The following is a 10,678-nucleotide window of genomic DNA, read 5'->3' as shown; positions in this document are numbered from 1 at the left end:
CGATCGCTACCTTTTGCTGCTGATAAATGCGTTTGTGTGTTTGGCTATTGTGGTAAGCTAATATAATGCTATATTGTGTTTTCGCTGTAAAACACTTAAAAAATCGGAAATATTGGCTGGATTCACAAGATGTTTATCTTTCATTTGCTGTACACCATGTATTTTTCATAAATGTTATATGATGAGAATTTATGTATTTCACATTGCTCTCTGTAATTATTCTGTCTGCTTCGGTGCTATTTGTGATTGTAGCTGCAAAAACTATGATTTATACCTCAAATATGCACATTTTTCGAACAAAACATAAATGTATTGTGTAACATGTTATAAGACTGTCATCTGATGAAGTTGTTTCTTGGTTAGTGACTAATTATATCTCTATTTGGTCGGTTTTGTGATAGCTACCTATGCGGTAAAAAAATTTTTTAAATATGCGGTTGAGTCTTTTGCTATTGTGGTTAGCTAATAGAAATACATATTGTGTTTTCGCTGTAAAACATTTTAAAAATCGGAAATGATGGCTGGATTCACAAGATGTGTATCTTTCATGTGCTGTATTGGACTTGTGATTTCATGATATTTATATGCTATTATTTACTTGTGGCGCTATGCTAGGCTATGCCAGTCAGCTTTTTACTGATGAGGATGCTCCCGGATGGTGATGAAGTAGAAGTTAAGCCAAACAATTACTGAAGAGGCTTTTTCAGGTGCTCTGTCCAGGGCGATACATCATAGGGATAACAAAGCTGGAACACAATTGAAATTGTCTTTTTAGCATCACGAGGGCCTGTATGGAACCATTGGGGAAATGATCAGTGTTTGTGTGGTCCATGGAGGTGTTGGGCCACACTTCTTCTCTGAGCTGAGCAGCAGTGTGTGGGAAGCCTGCACCTCCACTCAGTTTGGAGGAGGTGAGCCACACTACTCTGAGAGCACATTTGGAAAATGTAAGTTTGATGTCCTCCCAAACAGCAAAAGGTAATAATAGATCATTTTTTACATGTATGGTTTCTTTTGCTGTGTTTAAAATTCTCAATTGCCAGTCACAAATTTTTTAAATTCTAGATAAAAAAAACAGAGGACCTATCAGAGGTGAATAACAAATTGGAGGAATCGGTAGACTGGCTGAGCCTACTGGGGCTGAAAAGGATTGTTGTCAAGACAATAGAGGACATAGATGGTGTGGTTGAATTGGTGGCTCAACAATTTGTCCAAGGGAGCATGCAGGTGGCCTTGGAGCAGTAAGTCAACTCTGTCATAAATCTGTGAAGTACTTGTCATTACCTCCTCTAATATAACTATTTTTAATCAGTCCACGCCCCTAAATCAATACACATCACTATATTGTCCTCAACACTTATTTTAAATATACATACTGTCTCTAAACCATGACAAGTTCACATATGGTCTCAACTCTCTTGGGCTGCTCGAGGCATTGGGGAACAAGCCAAACAGCTTCCGAGCACTTTTTGTGGACTCCATAAAGCCTCCCACTGCCAGTAACCTATTCCATACCTGGCGGCAAGCGGCGGTGTTTGGAGAGCGACACCATCTGCCACTGGTTGAACTGGCTGGCTGAGGTGCAAGGTAAAATAGTAAATTGTTCCAGTTTATCGGTAACTGCATATTATTCCATTTTGTAGTTTAGTGCTACTAGAAACAATTATGTATCGTAAAAATATGTTTTTATGCAACACCGAAATGTGGGGAATTCATAATACCGGAGGTCATGAGTTCCCTAAAGGCATTGTAGGTGCTATGAAGAGGGAGCCTTCGTGTCACAGCACACGTGTTTGCCTCTGGGTACTTTTTCTTCTGCTGCCCAGCGAGACGCCCTCGCGCTGTGTGGAGGAATTCGATAGTCGCGGTGTCCTCAAACCCAAGGGGTGGCACAACCGTTGCCCCAATAGAAAACTCCAACACCATCGCCACTGTTAGAGGACATTCTCCATCTGAGGAGTACACAGCAAAACCATTAAAGGACATATTTAAATCACAGTAGCAATTGAGTGTTTGAAAATGTAACTGCACATCAACATTTATCTACTTACATCTGTATTGTTTGTACAGTGCATTCAGGACGTATTAAGACCCCTTGACTTTTTCACATTATATTACGTTACAGCCTTCTTCAAAAATGGATTCAATAATTTTTCCCCTCGTCAATCTACACACAATACCCCATAATGACAAAGAAAAAACAGGTTGACATTTTTGCAAATGTAAAAAAAAAAAAAAAAAAAGGAAATATTACATTTATGACCCTTTACTCAGCACCTTTGGCAGCGATTACACCATCGAGTCTTCTTGGGTATGACGCTACATTATTTATTGAATACATTTTAGAATAAGGCTCTAATGTAACAAAATGTGGAAAAAGTCAAGGGGTCTGAATCCTTTCCAAATGCACTGTATTTCCATATTGGCTGGTATTGTTTACTTAATGATCATTCATTTTAAATTATACACTCCATAGTGTTTTTCTTGGTGTTAAGGTTTCGTTTTTTAGAAACACTTTTCTGACACTTCACTAATAACCAATATCCTTTACTGATATTGACTGAAGTACTGCTGCCAACTCATCCAAATCTGATAATTTGATGTCCTACATTAAGAACAAATTAACTTCAGCCATCATGTAATTACAACTACATGAAATAAGGCTTCCCATCCATTGCATTAAGTGACAGCTCCACTTCTGGCAACTGCACCTTCGTAGTGACTTATCAAATTTCAAATGCATTGATCTAAGACCTAGATCCATTAGTCTAAAGCTCTCCAACCCGGTTCCTGGAGAGCTACCCTCCTGTAAGTGTTCAATCCAACCTCAATTGTAACTAACCTGATTAACTTATTAAGCAGGTAATTAAAATCAGGTGCACTAGATTAGGGTTGGAGTGAACCTACAAGACAGTAGCTCTCCAGGAACAAGGTTGAGAGCCCTGCACTAGTCCATCTTCAACCACATAATTTGAGCTGCCACAATGTGTCAACAATGTTATGTTACTAACTGTAATAGGTTGCTGTTAATCACAATGATATAAAATGTAACGGGGGGGCGAACCCCTATCTTCATAATTTATTTTTTTAACTATAGGGTTTTCTCCACAAAATTATTTATTTTAACAATTTACATAAGTCCAGATTGGGAATTACAAAAATATAAGTTATTTTTTAATAATGTACATTCAGAATATTCTGTTGTCCTCCCACAGTAGGCACGCTCTGAAGGCTCCAATCCAGTGCTTGCAGAAAGGCCTCTCCTGGGTCGTGTTGTACTGATTGGAAGACAAATATTGTGTCAGCAGATGGAATATTGTGCTAAAGCGCCATAGCGAAAAATGCAATAACCATAGGCCGTATATCTTAACAGTACCTGACACTCTCCAAATATGACCAAACAAAATCATAACAAAAGTTAAGTACTTCTCCATTCCGTTAAGGCCACCTGTGTCTAAACTCTGGTCCCCATCCGTTTAGAGTTGAAGATGTCTGTCGTACCTTTCTAGAGACCAAATCATACAGTGTGTAAAAGAGGGGGAATGTTAGTATTATAAAATGTATAACAGTATTATAAAAATGAACTGATTCAAAGGAATGAGTGGCGCTGAAGATATAGCGTCCAATCCCTCATCCCAGTAGGGGAGTATCAGGGGTGTAGTAAGTCAGGTTGGAGTAGGAACGAGTGGCGCTGAAGATATAACGGCCATAACCCTCTGTAGATTGTCAACTCCCAGGCTTCCAATGGAATTATTGTCCGCAACAGTTCCATCTGTGTGTTGCTGATGTTGAACTGAATTTGTGGCACAATCACCCCTTCCGACCAATAAAGAGCTGCAGCGCCAGTGGTGGAGGAGGCGCTGAGGTGGTGGAGGAGGAGGCGCTGAGGTGGTAGTTGGAGGAGGCGCTGAGGTGGTGGTTGGAGGAGGAGCTGAGGTTGTGGTTGGAGGAGGCGCTGAGGTGGTGGTTGGAGGAGGAGCTGAGGTGGTGGTTGGAGGAGGAGCGGAAGTGGTGGCTTGAGAGCTGATGGTGGTTGAATTTGGGGCGAACAAATCCCTTACTGCTGTCAGATTGTCCCTCTGCATTGCCAGGGAACCCGAGACGAACAACTGCAGAGGTGACTGCCGTTGTTCAGTCCTCAGCCCATGGTGGTTCCACTGACTGGCAAACACAGCAAGATCTCTGTTCACCTGTGGCAGGAACACAAAGTGCAGTGCCCACAGGTCCACCTCATTGTTGATGTCGATGATCTGCGCCGTCTCCAAGAAGGTAAACAGGTCATGGTAAACGTTGGGGACTCCATGCCAGACGTCCCCCCACAGCCGCTCTAGCCTCTGGTTGTGAGTGCTCCTTCCTATGAGGGCACTTCCCCTCTCACCACCCCTGAACTGCTCCATGAAGGCATAGATGCGGTTGTTTTCACCACCCGGTCACATCTCACCCGGGATGGTACTCCGTAGCTGGTGATTGCTGCTTCGAATGACTCCATGACTGTGACACTCCTGTTGTTGTCAGAGGCCTTCAGAAACACAACAGGTCCACAGCACCATGGATAACAATCCTACACCTAAAAAACAAGATACATTTGTTATACAAAAACTTATTTTTTCTCTTCTAGTGACACCATTCTGTTTTTTATTATTGATAACATTATTACAGTGCCTTGAGATGTGGTAGTCATTCAAAAATCCTATTAAACACTTATTGCACACAGTGTGATTCCATGCAACTTATTATGTGACATTTTTATTCCTGAACTTATTTTGGCTTATCATAACAAAAGGGTTGAATACTTATTGACTCAAGACTTTTTAGCTATTCATTTTAAAATTAATTCCACTTTGATATGATGGGGTATTGTGTGTAGGCCAGTGACAAAGTCTCAATTTAATCCAATTTAATCCAATCCAGTTTGTACCAAAACAAAATGTGGAAAAAGTCAAGGTGTAAATATTTTCTGAAGAGACCATATAAGCAGATAAATCATTCATTTTTTACAATGTTAAGTTTGTAAAAACATGTAGTAATCAGGAGGCCTAAGCATATGTACTTACCGGATCAGCTTACGGTTGCCATCAATGTTCCACAAAGAATTTGGGCCTGCAACTCTGTACTGCCTCCGGTGTAGCCGATGCTGCATGGCTCTCCTCGCAGCTCTCTGGAGGTTGACATGGATCAGACTCTGTCTGACCCTCACACGCTGGACTCGAACACCTTCTCCTCTTAAGCGTGCCCTCAGACTCTGCACCAAGTTCTTCATTCTGCCCTGTCAGCTCTTTGATCCTCTCATCCAGCTGAGCATCTGACAACAGTGGGTAGGACCTGAAAAGCTGAAAATCACTAAATACTAAAAAAACAAAGATACTTCAATCAGGAATGTGATCAAATCTAAAGAGGATGTAGACATCTCCCTCTTGTGTTACAATTGCTTTATTCAATTACGATAACTTACCTCATGCGCCGCTTGACCACAGAGTGCGACACATTGACAACATCTGCCATTTGTCTGATGGTCACATGACAATCTATGAGGAACTCAAGCTGCTCCTTGTGGATGTGATACTGCCATCCCTCCAAAGGCGCTTGATAGGCTACTGAAATAAAAATAGATATTTACAAAATACACTCCTAAAAACTTTAGGTTAAAAGACTATAAGAGCACCGTATATAATTTAGGAACAGCATTATAGGCCAACCAAATGTTTTTTTCATTGATTGACTTGACACAGGACACTTACAGGACAAGTAAAATGATACAATCTCATTCTTTGCCACTCTTGCCATACAACAACAAAATATTATACAAATGTAACATGCCATCTTCGTAAGGTTCCCGTTGTTGGATGTCATTTGCCTCTTGTAGGAACCCCTCTGCAACAGCAATTAGATTGCTGGCCATCTCTTCATCAATCAAATGACTGCTTGCACACCGAAGGCTCCACAACATGGTCTCTAGCCTGAAAAATAGACCGCAGACCCGATTGGTCCAGTGACATTTTATTTGTATGTAGTTAACCCTTAAAGTGTTCTCTTGTCTAAACTGTGCCAACTGAGCCTCCGACCAATGAAGACAACCGTGCATTGACAGGCGATGCAGTTTTAACTAACGTACTTTAGCTACAAACTATCCATGGCAGGTAGTTAGGTAACATTAGCATTATTTTATGTAGTTACTCTTTTTTGCAGCTGTTACACCACTCTCAACACCTACGTTAGCTAGGTAGCTAACATTAAGTTAACGTTACCTGGCTATTGATGGTTGAAGTCCATCTCTTCTGTCCGTGAGCAGCAGTCTGGTGCAATCAGAGATGGTAGACATACAATTTTCGAGAAATTGGGCAGCCATTATTAACTAATTGTACCTCGGAAGAACAGAAGTTGAGTGAATGTCTTTCATCAATACCTGAGACTTCCGGCGCCGAGCGAGATGGCTGCCTCGCTTCGCGTTCCTTGGAAAATATGCAGTATTCTGTTTTTTTATGTGTTATTTCTTACATTGGTACCCCAGGTGATCTTAGATTTCATTACATACAGTCGGGAGGAACTACTGAATATACGATTAACGTCAACTAACCACCGTTCCTACCAGGAATATGACTTTCCCGAAACGGATCCAGTGTTTTGCCTTCCACCCAATACAATGGACCTGATCCCAGCCGGCGAAGCTACACGACGCCGTAAAAGGGGAAAACGTAGCGGTCTCCTGGTCAGGCTTCGGAGACGGGCACATCGCGCTCCACTCCCTAGCATATACTCGCCAATGTCCAGTCTCTTGACAATAAGGTCGATGAAATCCGAGCACGGGTAACATTCCAGAGAGACATCAGGGATTGCAACGTGCTCTGCTTCACGGAAACATGGCTAACTCAAAAGACGCTAACGGAGTCGGTGCAGCCAGCTGGTTTCTTCACGCATCGCGCAGACAGAAACAAACATCTTTCTGGTAAGAAGAGGGGCGGGGGGGTATGCCTCATGATTAACGAGACGTGGTGTGACCATCATAACAACACTCAGGAACTCAAGTCATTCTGTTCACCTGATCTAGAACTCCTCACAATCAAATGTCGACCGCATTATCTACCAAGGGAATTCTCTTCGGTCATAATCACAGCCGTATATATTCCCCCCCAAGCAGACACATCGATGGCCCTGAACGAACTCTATCTGACTCTCTGTAAACTGGAAACCACACACCCTGAGGCTGCATTCATCGTAGCTGGGGATTTTAACAAGGCTAATCTAAAAACAAAACTCCCTAAATTCTATCAGCACATCGATTGTCCTACCAGGGCTGGCAAAACTCTGGACCATTGTTATACTAACTTCCGCGACGCATATAAGGCCCTCCCCCGCCCTCCTTTCGGAAAAGCTGACCACGACTCCATTTTGTTGATTCCAGCCTACAAACAGAAATTAAAACTACAAGCTCCCGCGCTCAGGTCTGTTCAACGCTGGTCCGACCAATCTGATTCCACGCTTCAAGACTGCTTCGATCACGCGGATTGGAATATGTTCCGACACTGCGTCCAACAACAACATTGAAGAATATGCTGATTCGGTGAGCGAGTTCATTAGGAAGTGCATTGACGATGTCGTACCCACAGCAACGATTAAAACATTCCCAAACCAGAAACCGTGGATTGACGGCAGCATTCGCGTGAAACTGAAAGCGCGAACCACTGCTTTTAACCAGGGCAAGGTGACCGGAAACATGACCGAATACACACAGTGTAGCTATTCTCTCCGCAAGGCTATCAAACAGGCTAAGTCCCAGTACAGAGACAAAATTGAATCGCAATTCAACAGCTCAGACACAAGAGGTATGTGGCAGGGTCTACAGTCTATCACGGATTACAAAAAGAAAACCAGCCCCGTCGCGGACCAGGATGTCTTGCTCCCAGACAGGCTAAATACCTTTTTTGCCCGCTTTGAGGACAATACAGTGCCACTGACACGGCCCGCTACCAAAACCTGCGGGCTCTCCTCCACTGCAGCCGAGGTGAGTAAAACATTTAAACGTGTTAACCCTCGCAAGGCTGCAGGCCCAGACGGCATTCCCAGCCGCGTCCTCAGAGCATGCGCAGACCAGCTGGCTGGTGTGTTTACGGACATATTCAATCAATCCTTATCCCAGTCTGCTGTTCCCACATGCTTCAAGAGGGCCACCATTGTTCCTGTTCTCAAGAAAGCTAAGGTAACTGAGCTAAACGACTACCGCCCCGTAGCACTCACTTCCGTCATCATGAAGTGCTTTGAGAGACTAGTCAAGGACCATATCACCTCCACCCTACCGGACACCCTAGACCCACTCCAATTTGCTTACCGACCCAATAGGTCCACAGACGACGCAATCGCAACCACACTGCACACTGCCCTAACCCATCTGGACAAGAGGAATACCTATGTGAGAATGCTGTTCATCGACTACAGCTCAGCATTTAACACCATAGTACCCTCCAAACTCGTCATCAAGCTCGAGACCCTGGGTCTCGACCCCGCCCTGTGCAACTGGGTCCTGGACTTCCTGACGGGCCGCCCCCAGGTGGTGAGGGTAGGTAACAACATCTCCACCCCGCTGATCCTCAACACTGGGGCCCCACAAGGGTGCGTTCTGAGCCCTCTCCTGTACTCCCTGTTCACCCACGACTGCGTGGCCATGCACGCCTCCAACTCAATCATCAAGTTTGCGGACGACACTACAGTGGTAGGCTTGATTACCAACAACGACGAGACGGCCTACAGGGAGGAGGTGAGGGCCCTCGGAGTGTGGTGTCAGGAAAATAACCTCACACTCAACGTCAACAAAACAAAGGAGATGATTGTGGACTTCAGGAAACAGCAGAGGGAGCACCCCCCTATCCACATCGACGGGTCAGTAGTGAAGAAGGTGGAAAGTTTTAAGTTCCTCGGTGTACACATCACGGACAAACTGAATTGGTCCACCCACACAGACAGCGTTGTGAAGAAGGCGCAGCAGCGCCTCTTCAACCTCAGGAGGCTGAAGAAATTCGGCTTGTCACCAAAAGCACTCACAAACTTCTACAGATGCACAATCGAGAGCATCCTGTCGGGCTGTATCACCGCCTGGTACGGCAACTGCTCCGCACACAACCGTAAGGCTCTCCAGAGGGTAGTGAGGTCGGCAGAACGCATCACCCGGGGCAAACTACCTGCCCTCCAGGACACCTACACCACCCGATGTCACAGGAAGGCCATAAAGATCATCAAGGACAACAACCACCCAAGCCACTGCCTGTTCACCCCGCTATCATCCAGAAGGCGAGGTCAGTACAGGTGCATCCAAGCAGGGACCGAGAGACTGAAAAACAGCTTCTATCTCAAGGCCATCAGACTGTTAAACAGCCACCACTAACATTTAGCGGCCGCTGCCAACATACTGACTCAACTCCAGCCACTTTAAAAATGGGAATTGATGGAAATTATGTAAAAATGTACCACCAGCCACTTTAAACAATGCCACCTAATATAATGTTTACATACCCTACATTACACATCTCTTATGTATATGTATATACTGTACTCTATATCATCTACTGCATCTTGCCATCTTATGTAATACATGGACCACTAGCCACTTTAAACTATGCCACTTTAAACTATGCCACTTTATGTTTACATACCCTACAGTACTCATCTCATAGGTATATACCGTACTCTATACCATGTACTGCACCTTGCCTATGCCGTTCTGTACCATCACTCATTCATATATCTTTATGTACATATTCTTTATCCCTTTACACTTGCGTGTATAAGGTAGTAGTTGCGGAATTGTTAGGTTAGATTACTTGTTGTTATTACTGCATTGTCGGAACTAGAAGCACAAGCATTTCGCTACACTCGCATTAACATCTGCTAACCATGTATATGTGACTAATAAATTTGATTTGATTTGATTTGATTTTGAATTGGGCGGAGTCCAAATGAACTTTATGCAAATGTTATCAGTGACAAAATCTATGACTCAAAGAATACGTATCGGTGAATCGTCGTGACATATGAAATACGAGTGAGAGTGTAATCAAGGTGTAATAACTACGGGAAAAATAATGAACGTTAAATTATTATGTGACTTGGAGTCATATTGAGGTCCTGATTGGTCAAGCATCTTATTTGACGCGTTAAATTGTGTTATTTGACGTGCATCTTTTTGACACAAAGACCCAAACGGCGTTCCATACGGTTGATACAAGGCTGCTCTGTGAAGTCTAAAGAATTTGGTAATAGCACACACACACACACACACACACAGTATGACTATGTTTGCCCAACCTGGTCACAGAGCATTTCGTATTATTCTGTATGGAAATCCAAACCTCCATTTAGTAGGATATGTTTCATATGGTTCATAGGACAAATGGTTACTAAAGGCAAAAAGGATAGTACAGTGGTTGGTCAGGGTATATAGGTGGGCGTATAACGTGAACATCTAGCAACCCAAAGGTTGCGAGCTCAAATCTCATCATGGACAACTTTAACATTTTAGCTAATTTCACTACTTACTACTTTTAAGCTACTTTGCAAATACTTAGCATGTTAGCTAACCCTTCCCCTAAACTAGCTAGCTAAGAGATTGAGTGGAGACCATCAAATGTTTTCTTACAAACTTTGCTAGCTCATGACAATATTATCATCTGTCTAAAGTAAATTCGATGAC

This window comes from Salvelinus fontinalis, unplaced genomic scaffold (genome assembly GCF_029448725.1).
Source record: "Salvelinus fontinalis isolate EN_2023a unplaced genomic scaffold, ASM2944872v1 scaffold_0568, whole genome shotgun sequence".
Classification (NCBI taxonomy): domain Eukaryota; kingdom Metazoa; phylum Chordata; class Actinopteri; order Salmoniformes; family Salmonidae; genus Salvelinus; species Salvelinus fontinalis.
This window is presented reverse-complemented; position numbering follows the sequence as displayed.